Below are 25143 nucleotides of genomic sequence, written 5' to 3' on the forward strand. Positions count from 1 at the left end.
GGTTGCAGACCACCTCAAAATTGAGATTTGATACTGAGTTTCTCAGCAAAGGCAGGCACAGACTACAACAGGTCCTGAATCCATCATCATCACTTGCTTTGCTGCCAACTAAGTACAAGCCATTATGACCTTTTGCCTGGACTACCATAGGTTGGTTTGTTCTAATTTTGCCCTCCCTTCCTTGCCCCCTCTACCATTCATTTTCCCCACAGTAGCCAGAATTATTATTATTATTATTTTCCAGAATTACTATTTTTAAATCAAAACCCCCAATCATTAAGCACTCTACTGCTTAGCATCCACTGCACTTAGAAGAACATCCACACTTCTTGTCCTGGCCTTCAGGCACAGGGGATCTGGTGCCCAGCTCCCTTTCCCACCTCACCTCAGCCCCTCTCCCTCTGATTCACTATGCCACCCACACTTTCTTCTTCCCATTTTCTGGACCAGCCGAGCTCCTTCCTGCCTTCCAGTTTTCGCAGAATGTGTTTCCTCTACCTGGAAGAGCCTTCCTTCAGAACTTCCACAGTGGGCTGTCCCTTGACACTCCCAGGTCTCTGAAAGGCCCTGGCTAACTACCAGTCTAAAATGGTTTCCTCCCACTGTTTATTCCTTATTTCCCATCTGCCTGGTGCCAGCATGTGAGCTCTTGAGAGCAGGGTCTGCATTTGTCTTCCCACTACCATATCCTCAGTACGCAGAACAGCGCCTGGCACAGAATTCCTGTTCCATCTATGTTTACTGAATAAAGTGCAGGCTTTTCTATGGCTCGTCTCACCCAGCATCCTTCTTTTTAAGGCCTAAAAATACGGCAGGAATAATGGATTTTGTGGACGCTGTCCTGGCTGGCTGGATTTTAATTGCTCTTCTACCCCAGGATTAGATAAACTCTTCCAGACCTTCTGGGCTTTAAGACGCGATGATCACTCTAGAACACAATTAGCACCCCAGCGCATTGGGCTGCCAGGCCGCTCTCGAGTTAAATATCACGGGATGTATCACATAGGTGTTGTTTTATGCAGCCTGCTCCAGGGGAATATTATGCACTTGGCAATCCAGTAGAAAATTTCCCTCAGAGAAAAGTTCATTCCTCATGACGGATGGACAGTTTCTAGCATCGGTTCCCACAGCAAAGCTACCTAATTTCTAGTCTGGTATAAAAGTGAAAGCTGAAGGATGTACCGCCTTCAAAGGAAAAGAAACTATCAAATAATTACGGCTATTATTTCAATAGAAGTGCCCTTTTCCCTGGCAGTGTGGCTAGGATGCGAGGTATATAAATATTCCTAAGAAGTCAATACGAAACCACGGGCCATAGAGGAAATAATTTCATATCCCAAGTAGAACTATTGGATTTCTTTTGTGGGACTTAATTGTCAAAGTTATTCCAGATTGTCTAAAATCTGTCCTCCCTGATAAATGATTATCGGCTCACCTGTGAGGAAGAGAGCAGAGGAGCGAGGTCATGATGAAAGAGGCTGCTAAAACCTCGCGAGCTTGTTCCCCAGTGAGCGGCCAGCTCAGCACTGCGCAAGCGCGCATCCTAACGGCTTGGCACTGCGCAAGCGCGCGGACTAGCAGCTTGGCACTGCGCAATCGCGCAGCTTAGTGGCACTGGGCAATGAGTAATGAGGCTGAGAACCAGTACTAGCCATCTGTGATGCCCGGATGGTTGTCAGCCTGCACCATCACTGGGTTTTGAGTTTTTTTCTCCTGGCAAAACCAATTGTTTTCTACTCTCAGCATTCCAAGGAAACAGAAAAGAACAAAGAACAAAATGAGAGAAGTTTAGCCACCACTGTCCTTGAACCTTCAATGCATATGTACTTCTGGCTAGCTGGGGCAGGGAGGGATCCTGATTTGCGGGTTTCAGTCTCCCACTGATAAATCCACGAGCATAAAATAATTTGCTCTGGGAATACCTGGTTGTCTACGTGTGAACATGCAGCTGTGAACCCTTCTCTTCAACATTCCAGAACGGTGTATTGAAACAGCTCCTTCGTGTCAGATTCTAGGTTAAAGCACTCCATCCCAAAGGTGTTTCAACAAACTGTCCCCTGCTGGCTTCCAACTAGCATTACTGCATAATGGATTTTGTCAGGAGAAACTAGTAGGGAGGCGAAGGCCTACCTCTATTTGTAAGGAATCATTAATCTCTACTGTGAATAATTTCGCAAGACTTGACGAATAGAAATAACCTCCAATTGAAACTACAGCTTTTTTTCTCTTTGCAACTTATTTTCCACTCCTGCCTTGCTCCCGCCCCTAACATTCCTTTCCTTTTCTGGGGCTGACATCTATGTCTACTGGCAAGGGTATTTGCGAAGACTCTCCAACAGCAATGAATGCAGAGAATGGGATCTTCAGAAAGTATATATTCTATTTTGAGGCTGAATGAATAGCATAACCTGAAGCTAGTGGCCTCTGAACACAACAGAACCTGTATTGTCTTTTTTTTTTTTTTTTAAAGCAAAGTTTTGGATCTCACAAAGGATATAGGAATAAAGTTATCCTAAGTTTAAGACTTGAACCAAATTAATCCCATTTCTAACTCACACTTCTTAAACAATACATCTATGTCTTTGCAAAGCTGTCTAAAAAAAGGCAAAAATCTGCTCTTTTTTTCTCTTCCGTACAGCTTAGACAATGATAGATACGTGAGTCAATGCTATATAAAAATCCAATAATGACATTTTTTAGATGTGAAGATTAATAAAAATAAGCAATATGCATTGAGAATGATTTTAATGCAGCAGCCGCCCAACTTTCTAAACTGTTTTGATGACTTTTGAAATTATAGAAAGTAGAGCAAAATTAGGCAAAAATTAAATTATATTCCTTATTAGGGAATAACACTTCCAACTTGAAAATAACATTTACATTCAACAAATAAGATTCCTTGTATGTGGGAAAACAACAGAACTCAGATAAGTTTGGCCTGCTAGTTTTTGGCATGCAAAAATGTTACACAAGAGCCTATCATATAGAAACTATAACTATAGTAATGCTAATGGTAAGATATCACAGCTTTCTATTCTTTTTTTTTTTTTTTTTCCTTCCCTGTGAGTTGTTCAGGTTCAAAAAGGCCATCAGGCTATTTTTTTCAGTAACTGTTTCATGAAGACTGTTAATATGTGAATTAACTGAATTTGCAGGTCTTTAAAAGAGGAAGCTATGGACACTTTGCTCATTTCTGTCCATGTCACAAATGATACCTATTTTTTAGTTTTAAGCCAGATGGTCAATGAAGGCAATGACCTCAGTAATGGCCAACGTAATTACCTACTTTATTTTCACTGAAATTGAAACTTCATTGAAAATAATTTTGTCTCTCAGTTTATTTATAGTGAAAAGTGCTTTTTACCTTTTGAACTTGAAGACTACTGGGCTGAATATAATGGCTGGAGATCTCCTTTAATCGTCTCTAATGTCTTCAGAGCAGGCTAAAGTTAAATTTAAAATGATATAGAGTTCTTCTGCTTCCCCCAGATTGGCAGTTCCTAATTTTAGAAGATTGCCACTGGAGTGGTATAACAGTGGAACCAATGTGTCATCCCTATTAATCTGACTAATAGATTGAAAATAAGGGGATTTTGAACTAGCTTTTTATTATACTGTGTTTTTTAATATTTGACATTAGACATATGGTGAATAACATTCTCAAACTTTCATATGAGGGCAGGTTGGAAATGAATATATCTTTTCTTTGGCTATTAGAGTAAGTAAGATCAACTTTTAAAAGGAAACAGCCTTTTCCTTGAATATTATGAATAAAAACATACCGTCCTGGGGATGGGCTCATTCTCTAATATCACTAAGGAGTCTACGATATATAAATGGAAAAAAAGTCTTCAGAAAAATTTCCTTACACTACTCATAACACAAAAAGCCAAGTAATTAATGTTCTGTTTCCTTAGATATTATGGCAAAGTATTAGATTCATAATTTTCTAATACTTTAGAAGGCAAACAAACACATCCTCACACTACAAACTCATAAGTCTACTGATATAAATAATTAATTCTAGCAGCTTATGTTTGATTCAAACTGTAATATTTATAAGAGAATGTTGCAGTTTTCTTGTTACAAAAAACTTAATAAAAGAAAAATTATTGTTAGATAAACCCCCAAACAAAATAATCTATTTGCTTCTTAGAACATTACATGAATATCTGATAGACACATGTATGTATGTCATAATTAAGCACAATATTAAACAATATCCCCTAATTCTCTGCTAATTGAACACAACACATTCAAAGTAACCACGTTGAATGAGTGCTCATATCTATGTATACCTACAGCACTGAGCAGAGTGCCATGCACATGGATAAATGTGAAAGGTGCAAATGGAATTCAAATGCATTGCTTCCAGACTTTTCCAAATATGTGCTGCTTTTCATAGTTAAAGTATTAGATAGAGGATTTGGCACTAAAAGAGCCAGAAACTCATACTGGAAAATAGGTTGAGAGATAAATGTATGGTGTTTCCTTTCCATGTGAATGCTGCCTACTAGACTTTATTTCTCTCTAAGAATTTTATTTTCTTTCTTTTTTTCAAGAGAAAGAGTGGAGGGAGGGGCAGAGGGAGAGGGAGAGAATCTCAGGCAGACTCCATGCTGAGTGTGGAGCCTGACTCTGGGCTTGATCTCATGATCCTGAAATCATGACTGAGCCTAAACCAAGAGTTTGGTGCTTAACCAACTGAACCACCCAGGCACCTCTCTAAGCATGCTTTTCTAATGAAGGAGAACATACTGGAACAATTGTAAATGTAAACATCTAAATTTCATAAAAAGAATTGTGCTAACCACAGAGCCTGAGGCTTGAGATTTGTGTTTTCTTCAAATGATACATCATAGATATGCCAGTAATTTGATTCATGATAGGACAAAAAGGAGGAGATTTCTTAAATGTGTGGATAGTGTTGTGTGTAGAATTTCTGCAGACAGATTATTAATTCATCTGTACATTGAGTTATATGGCCCATGATACTCCAAATGTGTAATTCCATGTACCTAAGATCTATCATTCCAGTATGTCTTATGGAGAATAGTTTCATGATAGGGTCTCTGATAGCTAATGGCACATCAAAGCACAAATGTCATCCAACTGGGGGATTTAAGTCTTGTAACATGATAAGGCAACAGTACTGCAATGTGTAGCCAGATAAAGGTATTTGCAGACCAATATGAAACCATATGGAATCTCTAACCCTGCATTATAGGGTTTTTTGGTTGGTACCAGATACCTTCATCTACTTTGGGCATAAGGATTAGACGAAGTGCAGTGTGGTATCTGAATGTACATCAAAGCCTATTCTAAAGTCCAGTGAGAAGTCCCAGTAAGCAAACAGTCTGGGGTCCTGGCTGGGTCCACTTGTTTCTGCTGGGAGCTCATTGAATAGCTTAGCTGATTCATTTGACCAAGAGTGATTTTATAACAGGGTCTTTGGGAGTAGGCATGGACCTATGACAGATTCCAAAGCCAGTCTGGGTGAGAGAGGACTTGCTTATGCCCATTGTGTCTAAATCCCAGCCTCTCCCCTAAAATTTGAAAACAGGGATATGGATATCTGCTTGGTATCCAAGGGGTTTTCATTTTGTTAAACCCAGGCAGCCAAGTGAGTCTATGACTTAGCAGATCAGCCCATGGAGGGCATCATGCCTTCCTATGGGCCACTCTGTTGCCTTACTACTTACTGTAAGCAGATCCATTCACTCCACTTGCATGCTCAATTGATTTTACAACGCCTTCCCCTGCACTATTTAATCTCCTTTGCCTTCATTGCTCATCCCCCTTTGCATGAGATGGCTTTCAGTTTTTGAAGTGAAATCACCTGTCTCCCATCATGATGCGTCACTGTGTTCAGGCCCTGGCAATATTCTGATCTCTTTGAGATACGGGTGCATCCTTCCAAACCTGACCAGAGATGATTCCATGACATCTATGCAGTTGTTCTAAATCGTGTTTATAGCATTTGCAGCCACTATATTGAGCATTCTCCATTTTTGCTCATGCATCCTTCCAAAGAGATGATAGGCACAGGACCAGAAAGCTGCAACAATGTCTGCCACCAGTGGCTAATGATTTCATGATGAAGAGAATTCTTGCCATTCCTTGTCTCCAGGGCAACAGAAAGAGGCTGACCACATAGTCCTGACAGGACATCATGAAAGTTGCTACCACAATCGAGACTTATCTGCACATTGTTCCTGCCATTCTACCCAATGCTGTCACCTTATGTCACTGGAATGGGTGCACTGCAACAGTGGTTACCGGCCCCTGCCCGTCTGAGCATATTGGAGCCTTAAAGTGAATCAGGCATTTATTACTTTTCACAAGCATTCATAGAGCTGGTGAAGAAGCCTGCTGCTTTAGAGACAATGGGCACTTTCCCATCTCTAGCAGCCAACATTCTGTTTCATTTGATCCCAAAGAGCACCATACTAGGTTGAACGGACAACACCGTGAGTAACGACTTTTTATTGCTTCTAAAAGTCATCTCGCAAGGGCTTGATGTTCAATGGTCTTCCCCATCACACCTCACTTCTCTCCTCACCTTCCCTGTGAGGCTCACCCCAGAGTTGCTGGAGCTCAGCGCTCTGCCTGCGGCCCCTGACAGTGAATACACGTTGGTGGCCTGGAGAGGAAGAGAACTGGGTTTGGCCTCCTTCTTTTCTCTTCTAATTTTGTGACCTAGATAGTCTTTTTCACCTCTCTAAGTCTGTAAAACTCAGAAAGTGATCTATTCTGTTACAAGGATGATTCCAAGGGCTTGTCATGATGATGATGATGTTGGAATAAGAATATTTCCTTTGTCATATCAGGTCAGGGCCTAATATCTGACAGCTGTTTATGGAGGCTGTTTCCTTCTTTGAGGTATTAACTTGTGAAGTGACATGGGGGTCAGCTACAGTTTGATGTCTTAATTTGAATTTCTGACTGGCTTGAGGAATGGGTCAGAAAGTCTCTTTATGACCAGCTTAAGTGATTTTTCTCTGTGAAGAGACACGGGATTTTTGGCTTGAGTTGAATGACTTGTATCCTCAGAATGAGAGCCCGTCCCATTTGTTAACACTCTATCCTCCATAAGATGCTACCTCTCAACAGTTTGTACGTTATGGCAAGGCCCCTCTGTGTGCTCCTAGGCACTGACCTTGAGAGCTGGGAATCGAAGAGCATAGCTTGCTTGTTCCAAGTGAGCATGGGTAAACTAGCTGCTGATTCTGAGACATAAATTCACCGCACATAGAGAGCAGGAAATAAACATTTGCTCCTGTTAGTAGATGATAAAGTGAGAGTGAAAGAGGGTCAGTAACCTTTGTCAGTTGGTGCTTGTTTTTGTCTAGAAGGCTCTTTTTCTGTTGTGTGGTGGTGTTCGTGTTCATAAACACGCCTATTAATGAATACTGAGGCTTGTTTCCATCCCACTGAAAGCAAACTGGCCCTGTAGTTGGGCTGTGGTCCAAGACTAGAATACTGCAAGCTCCTATTACCCTCCCAGTTCCAAAGGAGGATTGAGCTTAAAAGTGTGTCTGTTTTGGACCTACAGCAATGAATCTGTGTGGCATGTGGGACAAGGAGTCAGATCTTTATCTTGGTTTTATAATAGCTCTATCACCTACCAATTGTTTGAATGAATTAAACTCTCTGTCTTAGTTTCCTCATCTATAAGATAGGCATACTAGCACCTCTTTGCAGAGCTTTAGGGAAAAGGAATTGAAGTAATATGTGTGAAATGTTCAAGCATGCTTGTAGCACAGGGCATGTTTATTACTGAAATATTTGTGAATGTAATTTAATTTATGAAGTGTTTATAATACGGGTGTATTTATTTGTAAGACTCCAGCATGTTTCCCTATATGGTATTCATTTTTCCTGTTATTAAAGTCATAGCAGCTTGAAAAGAAGGACACAGTCAGCAGGAAAAGATTAACAACATTGCAGGAACAGAACTGGACTTATGCTGGCCTGAGGAGAGCCCCCCTAGGGGTTTTAGTCATGATCTCGGCTTGTGTTTTCAAACACATTTTTCAGTGAGTAATGCATACTTTTGTAGCTGGAAACTAGGTACCTGCTGAGGGAAAGAAAAGATCCCCTGTGAACTCCTGTCTTCTCTTGAAAAGAAATGTATTTTCAGTGTCCTTTTTGATTGTCAGTTTCTGGATGAAGTTTTTAGACAGAAATCCATGCTCTAAAGGAACATTATTTTCTGTATTAGTGCTAAATTTGGAGCTAAGAATAGGTAGTGCCTTGCCTTCTTGGTTAAAAATTACAAGATTCCCTTTACCTTCAGATTTATTAACAAACGTGAAGTTGACTATGCGGTTCCACAAAAAAATAAAATTCTAAAGTGAAATTGGACACAAAAGGAACTCTTTCTTCTACCACACAAATGGCTAATGCTGATTGTTGTTTTGAGACACTAATCTCATGCCAGAGAGGTAAGCCACAGGGAATGCAAGCTCCACCCTCTCACTCAAGGACCAACCAGGCAGTATTAAAGAATCCCCAGGAAGGGAAAATTCAAGCATTTCCTAGATCATGGTCACTTCGCCAGGACCAGGGGAGTAAATCTACAGTCAGATACCTCCTGAATGTAGGACAGACTTTCAACTCTTTATCTTTCCCACACCTCCCTCCCTCAGTGAATTTCAGAACATCAGGGAATCCATGTAAAGTTCTCTGCCCACTACCCAGACATTTCCCACTAGCCCCTGAAGACTTCGGAACACACATAATTAATTGTCTTGTCAAATATTGCTTAAAAATAACATTTCTGATTGGTATCTCCTTCAGGTTTAATGGCTCATTGACAGCTGCAAATCCATCCAAGCTCTTCATCAGTTTTCATTACTTACCGCAATACGCTTGCAGTAGAGCAATTCCAATAACAGCGATCATTTATAGAACTTACTGTGCCCCAGAACTTGTGATTCACAAGCATTTCATTTGGTTTCCTGACAACTCAGATGGAATCATCTCTTTTTTAGAGGGGCAAAATCTTAGGTCAGAGAGGTTACATAATTTGCTCAACACAGGACAAGGCGGGGTCAGGACTGCAACCACTATTCCAGACAGAGTCACTCAACGAGAGTAGACCTATAAACATTTCCAGTTTCCTTTAAAACCAGACTCATTAGGAGGGTGCTAAGTACTCTGGACAGGAGACTTTGTTTCACCCTATGATTTTCTGTGCTTTACCCCGATCTCAAATTTGGTGACCTCCTGGAGGGCACAGGCTGTATAAAACTTGCTTAACTCCTTAAGCAGCATCTACCATGATGCAGACTTCATCGTACAAGGTCAATAAATGTTTGGTTATGTGTTAAGGAATCCCTCAACTGAGAGTCTTTCCTTCTACTCTGCTCCTTTAGAGCTTGGTACTTCTTTCACCCTTTCTGCCTGCCCCGATAAATTCTTCCTCAACTACCAGTACATTCATTTAAAACATAAACTAATATGCCATTATAGCGTACGAGGGATGGCACATTTCAAAGGCACAGACTAAACCAAGATTGGCTTACCCTGGCAGCAAGTCCCCTGTTGTGAGAGATAGTAACTCTTCCATCAAGCTTTCCTTACTCTTTGGAGGTTCTGTTTCCTTCTCATTTTCACATTTTGTAGTGACGTTCCTGGGACTGAGGAAGTATTAACTCATCTTCTGTTCCTTAATGCCTTTGGTTCACCTTAAAAACTCAGCCTTCCTTCTTTAAGGGCACTATGACATGTGGTTAAATTGTTACTCACATTATTTCTTTTAATCTTCCACAGGAAAAAAACAACCCTATTCCCTTCAAAGTAAAAATCTCAATTTAAGCATCTTTGTAGTATAAGAAAAGAAATCTGAACTTTGCTGAAAAATAGCACATAACAGGAATGGCAAAAAAAAAAAAAAAATCTCCTGAGAAGTTCTAAAAAAAAAAAAAAAAGAGGGCTCTGAATGCATTTTTGACATACAAATCCCTAAGGGTGTCAATAGTCAGCAAGCTGAAAATTGTCAAGTATCCAATGGGTCTGATGATGGCACAACAGATTGTAAGTGTCCAGTTGTCACTCCTGGGAAACTGGTTTAGAGCCCAGTACGGAACCAGCTGCTTTTGGTTTGTTTAGGGGGTCACCATAACTCAAGACCTGGCTAGCAGGCAGGCATTTTAGCATTAAAGGGTAATTTCCAGGATTTAGGATGATCCTAAAATTGACAAGTGCTGCTAAGGGTAGGGTGAATTTAGTGGATAAAAGTTTACAGTGAGGGCTTTATTTCTCTACTTGGAAACTGCAACACTAAGAGGAGGTGATTTTAGACAAAATCTTCACTAAAATTTTGCAATTACAGATGGCAATTAGGAATTGAAACAACCACAAGAAGATGACACAGTAAGTATGAAATCCCATTCATTGTTTAGTCTTTTTTTTTTCCCCCAGGAAGCAACTGTGACTATGATTGCTTTCATTTTTATCATGTCATTTGTTTGTAACTTAATTCCTTTTTAAATTTGTTGATCCAATCCCCACCATTTTCAATGAAACTCTGAGGGCAGGTACTATCGCTTCTAGTTCCGTTAACTCACCATGCGCCCTTCCTGTGCAACAGAAACTGGGTTAAATACCATTATGTTATTTTATTCTCACGTATAGTGAGGCAGATCTGATTCTTATTATCATTTTACATGAGTAAATTGAGACTGAGTAAGGCTAACTAATAGTACAAGACTGTAATCATCACACACCAAATATTTGATTGAGTCTATAAGGATTTAGGCACATTAGCCTAAGTTGCAAATATTACATTTTGTTTCATTATCTTTAAACTTCTGTCATTGCTCAAATGTTCTTGCTTCTTTATCCCAAGATTTTAAAAATTAACAGTGTTAATGTATTTTACTAATCCCACTCATTTTAAAAACCTAACTGAACATAAACATAATTTTTTGAAGAAAGAAGATAAAGCCATCAGTGGGAATAAAGCAGCCATATTTTAATCTTTATATACTTTCTTTCTCTCTGGCTTAGAAATATTTTATCGAGACAAGTATGCAACAAAGAAGTTGATTTTAAAAAATGGTAATTGGAAACCTGATAAAATATACTTCAGAGTAATGCTAATCATGTGTGTCAAGATAAAGGAAATTAAGGTAGCTTAAGTTTTCAGTTCTCTTCAGAAAAATCAATTATAAAGCAGTTACGCTGCTGACACTAAACAATAAATCCCTGGATTTAGTTAATAAAAAAAAGCCTTCCACTTTTTGAAGGTTTTTTTTTAATTCAACAGAAGAAACTCATAACATTGATTTTTTGAGAAAGAAGGGGCTATTTACATCAGGTATCTCTAAATCCAGAAATATTCTTGATCTTAGCCTGTATGGATTAGAAATCACTTGCCAGCTAGGGAATACATCTTTATAAAGCTGCCCAGGGTTTCCAGTGCTCCTGGCCTTGGTTGAGTGCCCTCTTACCTCAGACTCTAATGAGGAGTGGCAAAGTGGACCCCACCTGGCATTCACTTGGGGTGCAGAATATTGGGTCAAATTCATGGCTGGCTGAAACCTCTCTGACAATGTGCAGTTACTGAAAATGTAGTCCTCGATCCTGGCTGCGTGTTGTTATTGCCTGGGGAAATCCAGTAAAATACAGGTGCTTGGACCTGCCCTCAGAGAATCATACTTAAGTATGCTAAGTGGGGCCAGTGATAACTATTTCATTTCGATCTCAATTAACCTTTATATAGTCACTGAGATGTTCACAGTCTTGTCACTTTCTAGTTTTGGACAATTAGAATCTTGCTGTCATTCTTTCCCTTTTGTTCTCATAAAACCAATGACACAAAGGTTAAAGCCACGGAGAAGGAAAGTTTTTCAACAAGTGCGGTTCTGCTCATCACTTTTCAAATGAGCAATTAATAATTCATAACAATTAACTGAGTTATGAGTTTCTCTTTCAATATGTTTCCAAACATGAATAGATTAAATGGTAATTGCCATCAAATTTTATGTTCTACTTCATGTGTCCAATAAAAGTTTATCTTTCGGAACTCACTTTGTATTTCCTCTTGATATATTCATAACCAAATGCAATATACTATATTAAAATATTTATTATTAACCTATCAAATATTAACCACTTTTAAATTATATGGAAGAAAGAAAACAAATAGGCTACTTGTTTAAGTTTTCATGATTCTCCTTATTATAACGTGATTTGGATTTGTAGAATACATGCTGGTAAAAACTGATGACCTGAGATACTCTGTGAGCTTCTGCCCCTTCTATACTTTTTTCTAAGGCATACATATGCCCTTGATTTCCCAGTCATCAACATTCTGTGAACACTAAGTGATAAAAACAAGTAAACAAAACACTGGGTTTGGAATCAGCCTATCCCAAGGTTAAAATCTACACTTACCAGGTAATCCTCTAAATTCTCAAAATTTTAATGCAAATATGCATAGGAATCACCTGGAAATCTCATCAAAATGCAGATCAGAAAGTCTGGGGTTAGGGCCTGAAATTCTCATTTCTAACAAATTCCCAAGTGATGCTGATGCTATTGGTTGAAGGATCGATACACTTTCAGGTTGCAAGAATCTGGATGACCATGCGCAGGTTATTTAGCCTCTTTGAGCCTCAGTTCACTTGTCTGTAAAGCAGGGATAACTGCTAATCGGATTTTATACAGATTAAATAAGTCAGAGTAGTGCTCGCTTCGGCAGCACATATACTAAAATAAGTCAGAGTAAATGGCTTGGCATAGTTCCTGGCACATGGCGGGCAATGAATAGTGGCCATTGTCTTCATTATTAATTGCAATAAGGAGTGTTTATTAAAGCCCTAAACAATTTTAACGACTAAACAATTTTCACCTAGGACTTAAAATAAGTGCTAAGCTAGGGGCGCTTGGGTGGCTCAGTGGGTTAAGCCTCTGCCTTCGGCTCCGGCTCAGGTCATGATCCCAGGGTCCTGGGATCGAGCCCCGCATCGGGCTCCTTGCTCAGCAGGGAGCTTGCTTCCCACTCTCCCTCTGCCTGCCTCTCTGGCCACTTGTGATCTCTCTCTCTCTCTGTCAAATAAATAAATAAAAATAAAATCTTAAGAAAAATAAATGCTAAGCTAGAATATGTCTAAGACTCCAACTCATATATAAAATTTCAAGATTATCAGCTGGAGCAGGGATTCCTGTGACCAGAAGAATGAGCTAGAAGAGTAGTACTGGAGGGTGGGTCTAGTCAGATTCCACCAGGAGTGAGGGGCTGTCGGATTTGAGATCCTTCTTAAACCGTCAGTTCTTAGAGGGCAGGGATCACATTTTAGTTGTCTTTGGAGCTAAGATTAAGCAAAATTCCTGGAACGTGGTTGGGCTTTAATATTTTAAAACGAATGACAGTATGAATGAATGAATGAATGAATGAATGAATAAGTAAATGAATGATTTCATGGACAAGTGAATGAATCAGACAGTCCTCTAGCCAGCCAGTGTGCCATGGAGGAGAATTCAAAAGATTTGGCAAGACTGTTAAGAAGCCCTTCTATCACCTTGGTTAAATTGCGTTTTGTAACCAAAGATGAAATTGAGGGTCTAGATTTCCTATAGGGTATGCTATGATCTGACAGTCTAGTAAAAATCAGAAATTTCAAAGCCTGATATGAGCAGATAGAATTCATATGCCAAATCTCTATGTCTATATGTAGTTTAGCATCCTTGGTGTAAAATCAGCAACTTTAATTTTTATTTTAATCAGAAAGAAGAGCGGTGTGATATTTCAGTAAAGACCTCTTAATGCATCCAAATATCTTCCACATGGGCATTAGTAAAAGCTGAATCAGCAATATCATTGAAAATGCAGCGATTGTGACATTACATCACTAATAAACTGCCAGATTATCCTGGTAACAAGCCCTCCTACAAACACCCAAACTTTTCCTTTTTGTACTCAAAATTATGTGAACGATGTAGTGCTCCGTATTATTGATTTTCATGATAAAGAATACAGATTAACATAAGACTAAGTCCATAGGGTCAAAGTACTAATTAAAAAGAGGTCTAAATGTGATTCTTAAAAATGATTACATCAATATTTCATTATTTTTGTAGTTTTGTCTCTGAGACATACGCCCATATTCCCCAAAGAGTTATAGCCTAGAAGAAATAACTGCAATGCATAGTATTAATGCTACACCTTTGCAGAATATGGGAAGGGATTCTGTTAAAAATACACTTTAGCAACTACTTCTATTTTAACACATCCAGGGAAGTCTGGATGATCTTGACCGTGAACTACCAGGAGGAGTCTGTGACTGAAGTTGGCGGCAGAGCAGATGAAGCACGTGTGGGCCTGAATTTCTGTGTGTGTGCCTCTTCTAGTTGAAATCCAACTTTATTGCAACTTACATCGAGATAGTCAATTGCTGTGTGCGAGTGTATTCTGCTTCTCCCCACCTTGCAGCAATAAGAAACTGAAGGTTGAGTATAATTTTTAAAAAGAAAATAATCTGACAAAGATAGGATGAAGAGGACACAGCCCTCAAGTAGAGATGGTCATGACCTAATTCTATTCCTGAAGGTAGAGCCACATGATCCAGAACGTTCTGGGTTCAATAGTCACAGTCACATTCGAAAGAGCATTGGACGGAAGAGGCAGGGGCTCATGGCATTGACATGCCCTTTATTGAAAATAATTACCTCTGATATCAAAGCCAATGGTAAAAAAAAGAATAAATTCTCAACGGGTTCTGCATGTATTTTTTTGCCTGTGCCCTTGGTATTGTAGCTGATATTATTACTATAATTCTTTCTGGGTAGAGCTTTCTGCTGATATTCAAGGTGATGGGCTGTTCCTGAAGAATGCAACAGAATGATTCCTCACACCAACATGAGCAATCCTGATTGTGTTATGGCCACCCGGACTTCTCTTTCATTAGTTGTTGATTGTACTAAATTGATGCTAAATTGACTTGGCTGGCTCGTAAGCCTTCAAATGCCTGGCACTGACTATGCCTGTGATCTTGTCCTGGAAATGATATGGTCACAGCCCTCATGTTTCTGGAAATCCTAACATTTTTCTTAAGTTCAGTTAGGGCCTGGTAAATATGAATCGGTTAGACCCCTCGTGATACCCACATCAGGATAGAAGACACTTTAATGAAGTGTGTGTGTGTGTGTGTTTTCTTAATGCTCTCTTCTGTCTTCTGCTTCATATTCTCTCCTCTTTATTAACCCGGTCCTCTGTTTCTTCATTTCTAACTGCTGTATGAGTTTGAAATAAATCAACTATGGTCTGCATGCCCGATAGAGCCTGCCTTGTGTTTACTGTGGCCATGAACTAAGAATGGTTTTTACATTTTTAAGTGCTTGAAACAGAATCAGAGGGAGAATAGCATTTCATGGCACATGAAAATTATATGAAATTTAAATTTTAGCACCATAAATAAAGTCTTAATGGAACAGAAACATCCTCATTCATTGCAATGTCATCTTGGGCTGATTTGGGGCTACAACAGCAGAGCTGAGTGGTTGCAACAGAAACTGTATGCCCAGAAGCCTGAAATAATTACCATTTGACCCTTCATAGAAAAAGTCTGCTGAACCCTATAATAAATCATCAAAGCTTCTGTATCCATCTGTATCCTCTGTATCCATCTGTAAAGATTACAAAAATCCTATAAAATGCTGCAGCAAACTCAATTCTTAAATATTTGCTAATAACTGGTTGGCCATTTTTAGCCATTTGAGTTGGGGGCATTACCCCCTTTTAATCTGTATTTCTCTTTAAAATAAGGAAAATAGTCTTCACTCCCCCTTGTAGAATGAGATAACGCACACATGTTCCTGACACACAGGGAGTGTGCAATAAATAACATATTATTAAAATAATGAAATATTATTTTATTTAAATTATTAAATTATTTTTAAAAAATGATTATTCCTCAGAACTTGGTCCATATGCAAGTAGGTCAAACCATCTGTGAGATTTCAGGATCATAGAACTTCAAACCAACAGGGAGCCTAAGAACATCCAAGCTGTCTCTAGGATTTCACAGGAGATGCACAGAGAAGTCTGTGGTGTTGAGCGAACATTCCTTGGAGAGCTGGTAGAAGTCACAGCCAGAATCAGGATCCCTGATTTCACTGCATTGACTCTTAGAATTTAGTTATCAGGAACCCTGCCACCCTGGTTTATCTGTGACTCCTCTGTCTTTTAAATCTGTTCTGATGGAGGCTGAGGACTGGGTCTTCCCTTAAGTAAAAACTTTTCTTCCACAAATGTCAAGTGCGGTAGTCCTCTTTCAGCTGGACTGATATTCATACTTAGGCATTATCTTTATGTACACAGCTTCAGAAAAATTTGAGATTCTCTCTCTCTCTCTCTCTCTCACACACATACACACACACACACACACACACACACACTCACTCACTCACTTATGCATAAAGAGTAGCTCAGGGTGAAACTCCATTCATGTATTTTCTGAGGTAAGGCAAGAACTTCATGTATTGTTTTTCTGCTTGGCCTCCTGATCATCTTACTATCAAATAGGACGAGGCTGTTGCTTCAATTCTGGGCTACTAGTAGGTAATGTTGTACCTGCCTCTCTCCGTGAATCCTGGCATCTCACACACCTTCAACTTGTATGGCTCTGTGGTATGAAATGTTTGAGTTTGTGCATCCTTGTCAGTTTCAAAATTCTCTTTAAATAAAGGAAAAAAATAATACAGATGAGCAAGTAACTAGGAGGTTTCTCACTGGGGTCAGAACCGAGGCCCCTCTCTGAGCCGAGCAGGATAGCTGAATAGCACGAAACGTCACAATGCCAGGAAGTGGTATGGAATTGTTATTATATCCAGTGGAATGTATATCCATTATCTGTATCTGCCTACGCCAAGCTCCAACAAGTCAAGAGCCTCAAGTCTTAAATGCATTTAGGATATGCTCCAGCTGTGAAGGGCGCTCTGAACAACTCACCCCTTTCAAGCTGCTCCAGCCTTTGCCTCGCCTGGTTCCTCCAAATGGAGCCATAAGTGGTGTGAAGAGCTAAAGCACTTTCCGTGGCCTGAGTGTCAGCCCTGGACCCTCCTGCTCACAGGTGGCATCGGGTCCCTGATGTATTGGAGGTTGGTGGGCTTTTTCTACCAATCCCAAGTTAAAGTGATGTTAAGAATGGAAGGGAAACAGCACTGAAACTGGAAAGTGATGGCTATTAGCGTGACTGAGTGCTGTGGCCTTGTCCTGCTGAATCAGGAGAAATTTTGTAACTGGAAGCAACCCTGGGGTTTGCTCTCCTAGCTGACAAAATGAGCCTTTTTTCCCCAGGAGGACTACCCGGTATATTTGTAATGCCTACAAATTGCCACTTTCTCTCTTCTGTCTTCCTAATATTTTCCTTTATACATTACCTCGGGGAGGCTCCTACTGGTTCTGTTTAACGAGCACTTCCTTCCCACCCTTACGAGTGGAACAACAGTAACATCAAGTGCCCTTCCAACTATTTATTTTTCATCACTGTTAGGGATGTGGTACTCAGCAAGGGAAATGAGACTGTTGTTCAAGTTGCTAGCAAGGAAATTAAAAACTTGGATTCAGTGATGCCATTCACGTTCAGTGATAGAGGTATAAGAGCCAAATGAGTGAAATCATATGTCTGGGATGGCAAATGCTCTGAAGCAGCACAGACGTCCTTGTTTAAGTGACATGCGGCCTGCCAATGGATTCAAATGTGAGGTCAACTGGTGAAATGTGAACTGGACATTTTAATGTAGCACAGCAAAAATAGTGGGAGACTGCAACCGGAGGCAATTGAAAAATTACAAGTTAGGCTCAAGGCATTTGTCCAGGGAGGTATAATCTTCATCTCACAGAAGCAACTGGAAGCATCATCTTAATGATCACAAGTTGTCAGGCCAATAGACGTTAATCTCATACCAAAAAAGAAAAAAAAAAGCCTCCTGATCTATAGTGGCAGCAAAGGTATGATAAAAACCAATTAATCTCTGGAAAAAAAGGATCTATGGAAGTTTGAAGGCTGATTCATGGAAACTGGAAGTGAGAACTGAAAATAGGGTTAGTGAGAAGTAGGAGAGTCTGCCTGTTGGAAAAGAGAGGTGAGAGCACAGAGGACAGCTGAGTGGCCAAACTGGTTCTTCATACAACTTGAGCTGGGGATCTCTCTATATCTTCCCTTGGCCCATGTGACTGGTCTGAAAGAGCAGAAAAGCTGGAAAGGTCCCAAGAGGTCTTTTCACTCAACATTTATTTAAGCAGAAACTCTTAAGTGCATCACTCATGGGAGCCTGTCCAGCCTCTCTTTGAACGTTTTCAGAGTCTGGGGATTCATCATGACCCAAGACACTCCACTGTATATTCTTTTTATTTATTTATTTATTTATTTATTTATTTATTTATTTATTTATTTGACAGAGAGAGATTTCAAGTAGTCAGAGAGGCAGGCAGAGAGAGAGGGAAGCAGGCTCCCTGCTGAGCAGAGAGCCCGATGCGGGGCTCGATCCCAGGACCCTGAGATCATGACCTGAGCCGAAGGCAGAGGCTTAACCCACTGAGCCACCCAGGCGCCCCTCCACTGTGTATTCTTAGACAGCTGCAGAGAATAATTGTTGGAAAATGCTAAGCTGAAACCCACCTCTCTCTTTTACCTGCTGGTCTCTGTTCTATCTTCCTGAAGCAACATGTCCACCTATTACATAATAGCCCTCTGAACGCTGTAGGCATCTGCAATGTCACATGCCCACCAACCTGCTCCCACTAGCTTTATGAAAATCCCTTTATCAAAGACGGAACTCTCCTATATCACTGTCTGTGTGTTAGAAGGCAGTCTCCAAGGACTAGACTCTTGATGTGGGTTGCTCAGGGCACGTGTCAGAAGAACTATAACTTCTTTTGGTCTCTGTTTAGCCTGAAACGCTGTTAGTTTCTTTGCTGCTCATGACATACAGCTGTCTAGAATTAAGCTCGAAGGTGAGCTGAGATTGCCACATAGTTGTCACCTGAACAACTGCCAACACAAGTTTATATTTTTGCAATTTTTATTTTTTAGCCTTAATTTGCAGCAGTGTATAGCACATAGTAGGGACTAAATAAAAGTCTGTCAAAACCCCATTAGGAGTCCTTGTATAACTGTGTTGGTTATTTTGGAAGTCTCCTATTTTCTGTACGTAGCCTACTGGGAACAATTTGTGCTTTTATTTCTAAAAAAAATCAATTTTTTTTTAAAGAATTGTGTATGTGTGTGTTTAAAAAAGTATCTAAGATTGTTTTTTCCCCCTAAGGATATTTTAAATTTTTCTTAAGGTTTGGGATAATGTCCCTTAAATGTTTTTATTTACATTTATTTTCTTATGCGACACTACCATCTCTGTACTACCCTACAGTGGGCTACCACTTTCCTGACTCCTTCTTTCACTCTTTTGGGTGAAGGAATTCTTGTCAGTGCCAGTCTAGAATTAGCAGAACAAATCTTTTAGTAAATAACTTGATATTTGAACTCCTTCATTTGGGAAGATTCCAGAGCATTTAGATTATCTAATTTGGCTTTGGAAAATATGTTTATCTTCTAAATGGTTGTGTAGTCTGCAATATACTTTCACAATACCTTTTTTATAAGCTTTTTGGTCTTGACTGAAAGATGTTTCACTGTTTCTATCTTCTAATTCACATCGCAAGTCTTTACCTTCTTGACATATGGCACTCTTTTCTGATGTACTATGTATTTCTTTTTTCTCTTGCATATTTTTATTCCTAGCATAAGTTACATTCCATCTCCATGATACCACATATTTATGCTTGGCATTAAAAGTTGCAATTCTCAATGATTATTGAGGTGAGCAGTGTCAGCTGTCTTTCTAAAGACGCCTACACCCTAATCCTCGTGGCCTGTCTTTCTTTGTTTTTGTTTTTGTTTTTTACTTGGCAAAAGGGACTTTATAGAAAGATTACATTAAGGACGTTGAGGTAGAGAGATCCTCCTTGATTATCTGTGTGTGACCAAGCTAACCATATGAGTCCTTAAAAGTGGAGATCTTTTCCCTTCTGTGGTCAGAGAAAGATGTAATGATGGAAGAAAGGCACAGAGAGATGGAAAGTTCTTGGCTTCGAAGGCAGAGGAAGGGGACCATGAGCAAAGGAATATAGGTAGCTTCTAGAAGCTAGAAAAGGCAAGGAAACAGATTTTTTCCTAGAGCCTCCAGAAGGGTACACAGCTCTGCCGACAGCTTGATCTCAGCCCAGTGAGATCCTTGTTGGACTTCTAAATACAGAACTGTAAGAAATACATGTATGTTGTTTTGAGCCACTAAGTTTGTGACAGTTTATTATAGCAGCAAGAGAAAATGAATATAGTTCTTGTGCATTCTCTGGGAAGGAAAACATCTAAACCATAGAGTTTTGTTACCATAGAGTTTTGTTCCAAAAACCTTTCCTTATTCTCCTGAGACTAACTCTTGTCCTTTTTTTTAAAAAAAAAACAAAAAAAAAAAACCTCTGTGGTTTGCCACACTGTCTGGTTTTATAGTTTTATAAGGGTATTTTCCCAATATTCTACTCAAAGATTTTTTTGATCACACTATTGAGCTTTCTTCTAAATATGTTTTTCTGTTCTCAATAATATATGTACTGATCCCTTCCAAGAACCCATATCCTAGGGTTATTGGGATATTGTAGGCCACGGTCCAGCAACTGAATCTCAGCCTTCCCCTTGTTATGTGTACTAAGTTCCTGATTTCCTACATGCTCTGTTATCTTCCAAAATCATAGCACTGAACTATGTCACCAACACTTTTAACTTTAACCCAAATATTTACATACATTCTTTTGAAAGCACCATTCATATAAACTAGGTAAAAATGGGGGGATTATTGGTAGCTTTAATATAGTTAATATATTTATTATACATCCATATACATCCATATACATCCTCCAGGAAAACAACACACCTCCTCTTCAGCCTCATCGATTCTCTGTGTGGTTATTTCCATTCCATTTTCCAAACCAAAATATCACAAACCTCTGTATCCAATCTCCTTGGTGCAGGTGACAAGTTTTTAATGGCTTCCCAATACATGTTAACCTTCCTTATTTTATGTGAAGCATGGAATGTGGTTTCCTTTTGTGAAGGTATAGCTTTATTTTCTGGGATGTAGCTTATCCCTCTTCACTAATTTCAAGGGGGCACAGAGAAAAAAAAACTGAAAAGCAAAAATGCTGCTTCTCTTCAGTGTTTCATTCTTCTATTAGGAACCTCAACACTAGTTTTGATTCAGCTTGGTCTCCTTGAAATCTTTTTTTTTTTCTGCTTTCTTTCCTGGATTGGGTGTGCCCCATGCTGTCTAAAGACCATTCATTCTGATGGTTTTCAAGGGTTTCACCTTTTATGTCATAGAGACCAGCTTACATTTATGGAACATACAATGGGTGGCTGTTTGTATGTTCGTTCGTTTATGAGCCTGGAAGTTGCATTCGCTGGGAATTCACTTCCCCTGCAGAAGCCACATCATTTTGGGGGGAGGAGGTCAGCTTCACTTCCATGTCTTTTTTTTAAGACAGAGAGAGAGAGAGCATGTGTGCTCATGGGAGAGGGGCAGAGGGAGAGAAAGAAAAGCAGACTCCTGGCTGAGCAGAGAGCCTGATGTGGGACTTGATCCCCGGATCCTGGGATCATGACCTGAGCCTAAGGAAGACGTTAAACCAATTGAGGCACCCAGTGATCCCACTTCCATCTCTTAAATCAACCTTGCCTATAACCGAGGGCTTTTTAGAAGTTTCTATGTCAACAATTAGGAATTTCAACAGTGGCTAATTCTTGCTGCATGTTTTGTGCTATCACTTGTATAATAAGTTTTAAACACAGATTTTGGGGGCCCCTGGGTGGCTCAGTGGGATAAGCCTTTGCCTTCTGCTCAGGTCATGATCTCAGGGTCCTGGGATCAAGCCCCGCATCAGGCTCTCTGCTCAGCAGGGAGCCTGCTTCGCCTTCTCTCTCTCTCTGCCTGCCTTTCTGCCTACTTGTGATCTCTGTCAAATAAATAAATAAAATTTTTAAAAATGGCCAAAATTTAAATAAAAAAATAAACATGGATTTTGCCTAGCATTTTGACACATTAACATGTGCTTGGAATTAAATAATTGAGTGCTTACTATGTACCATGAGGTCCACATTCATTATTTTCTTTGAATCTTCATGATTACCATATGCGTCATGCCCTAGTATTACTCCCATGTTAAGATAAGAACAAAACAAAACAAACTGGGCTTAGACAGTCTAAGTGATTTCCTCTAGGTCTTGCAGCTACTAAGAGGTAGAGGTGCAATTCAAGCCCAGAGCCCAAGTGTGTCTGCTGACTACAGGTCAGGGCTCACGGCCGGCACTATTGCCAGCTCTATCTACCACTGCTTTCTTCTTGGCATTGGTTTCTGGTTGTCAGGGTAACCCCTGCCACTGATAATGAGGTTAACCCAATGCAGTAGAAGTGTGTGGGGGTTGGGGTAGAGGGAAGACGGAAAGAGAGAGATTGACTTCAGGGGTATTTTTTGGGAAGAGCATTTTTGGGGGCATTCATGTGTGTGCAGAGATGGGAGTGATATGAAAAATGTTTGTCATCCTGCAATCATCAACTAATTAGAATGAGTGTCTGTTATAACACTGGTGATGGAAGTACACTACTATGACGGGTGTTACCCCACTGGCTGGTGGATCTTAGGGGTGGTCTGAGAGATCCCAGGGGAAGGCACTTAGGGATCCTCAGGCTGTAGCCATTTATCAACTGACAGCAGAATTTCTACATTTTTGCATAGAATATCAGTCTTGTAGGGGTGGATCTGAGTGAAGGAAAAAAGATTTCAGAGCGAGATAAAACTATTGAATACTCAAAGGTATATTTGAAATACCTTAAATTGATGTAACAAATCTAGCCTCATCCTGTTCCAGTCCTTCCTTTACAGAGCAGCCAGAATAACCTTTCTAAAACAAATTCTGACCATTTCATTCAATCCTCTGTCTAGAACCGTATGATGGATTTCATGTCTGCCTCCTCCCTGATGAGAAGAAACTCTCAGCTTGATATTCATGAAACCATGTGATCTGGTCTCTGGTTGTTTTTTGAACATCTTCCCTCCTTCCCAACACACACACACACACACACACACACACACACACACACACACCCCTTATCCTCCCATCATGTCAAAACTATTTGGTATCTCTGGAACACAGTGTGTTAACTCATGTACTCATGTACTTTTGCTCAAGAAGTTCCATCCTGGAAGTCTCCTACTAATCCTTCAATACTGAACCAAATGTCGCTTCTCTGGGAAGCCTCACTTCCCATCTGGAATTCACTAGACGCACACACACATAGCTTTCTTAGCTCTGATTACCTTCTGTCAAAGCTGTTTAGTTGTAGGTCAGCCTCTCACCTCAGCTTGTGAACTCCATGCCCATATGTCCACAGCAGTTATCTTTCTTCATCCTTGTAGCCACTACTGTTAGCTCTGTGCTTAATTCATGGTGGGTTCTCAAGAAATACTCGAGAAGATAGAGCAATCACTTCCATAAATTCACTGATGCCTGCATACCAAGGGTGTGAGGTGCTGGAGCTGAGGTACAGAGGGTTTGGTGCATTGCACGGCCCTTATGTGGTAAGGCCACAAGCAATCCAGTCTTCTAATTCCAGAAGGGAAAATTTGGTGACATTGTACCTTTTTACAATACTCCAATAATTAATCCAGAAAAATCAAGTTAGGACCTTTTTGGAACATACCTCCCCTGAGGCTGGATTAGTTTCCATCTCTAATGTCTTTCCCTGATTATACCTATTCATTAGGTCCTGCTGTATCAGGAAGTTTCCAAGAGGCTTTCTTTTTGAGAAGAGTGTCTTAATTGCAAAGTCTCCTTACAACATATGCTTGGAGTCTTGGGCTGGTTTGGGTTCTTCCTCTGTCTGTCCCTCCTCCTCTTCTCTGAGCTTTCCCTGGGCCTCCACATCCAGATGTTCCAGGACCAGTGACTGGCTCGTCATATGGTCCTTGGGATCCAACAATCAGCCATACCCCTAAGGTGTTTTCTAGGAATCTATGGCAAGCAGGACTTTTAAACCACGACCGTATGCAGAGCTTATGTGCAGATGTACTGCCTCTTTGTCTTTTCAAGTTTCTCTCCAGCATGGCTGGAGATGCTCACCTTCAGCACTGGCGTCCCATCCTAAACTTGGTGTCCCTCAGTGCTGGATTTCTCAAACTATCACCACAGTTCTTTGCTACCCATGGCAATAGTATGGCAGCAAAATTTCACTTTGGCTTTACATCACGTAAAAGCAGAGCTTACAGATAACTATAAATTCCACAAGTAGTTGGTGAAATACTCTGTATGGCCTTGGAATTGGCTTTAGACAGTTCCTGCATGCTGCCCTTGTTTACAAGTGAAAAGTAAGCAAAGGAAGGTCTAGAGCTGTGCTGTCCAATATGGTAGACACATGTGGCTATTAGATCTTGCAAAATGGTCAGTCCTAATTGAGATGTAAGAATAAAACACACTTGATTTCAAATGTGGTATGAAAAAAATGTAAAATGTATCCTTAATAGTTTTGATGTTGCTTAATGTTGAATGATACTATTTGAGATATTAAAAGCTTACATGAAATAAGTTGTCAAAATCAATTTCTTCTATTTATCTTTACTTTTAAAATGTGGATAACACTGAAAATTCCATATGTGGCTTGTACGGTTTGCTATTGGACTGCACCGCTCCAGAGGATTTGCCTAGTGGCTCTTTAGTATTAGTAAGCTAAATGTGTACAGATAGACTAGAAAGTTAGTGCATAATGAAAAGGCAGAAAATGTTATGAATGACAGAAGGAAGCTTCTACTCAGATTTTTAAATTTCTGTTCCCTGAATATGCCGACATGCCACCTGCCTGACAAGCTTTTAAGAAGGTCTGATAATCCTCAGAGAAATGAGGCTGAACCAAATGGCATCTGTCTAGGGCTCACTGCATGGTGCCTAACCTCAGAGGCTTAAAATCAATATTGATTTTTGTCATTTACTTCACCCTGGCATTTAAATATCCCTAAGATTTATTGCCTTCAGGTTTTTGGTTAAGATTCAGTGATGGGTATGATAGCAGGGGTGGTAATAAGTTATG

The 25143-nt window shown here is 40.0% G+C and overlaps 1 protein-coding gene across 5 annotated transcripts in view; it reads right to left on the reverse strand.

Moving 5' to 3' along the window:
- The window catches only part of NTNG1 (netrin G1), a 352694-nt gene that overhangs the window by 20272 nt on the left and 307279 nt on the right, over positions 1 to 25143 (reverse strand). The gene's annotated exons all lie outside the window — the stretch shown is intronic.

The sequence above is a fragment of the Meles meles genome, chromosome 1 (genome assembly GCF_922984935.1).
Source record: "Meles meles chromosome 1, mMelMel3.1 paternal haplotype, whole genome shotgun sequence".
NCBI lineage: Eukaryota > Metazoa > Chordata > Mammalia > Carnivora > Mustelidae > Meles > Meles meles.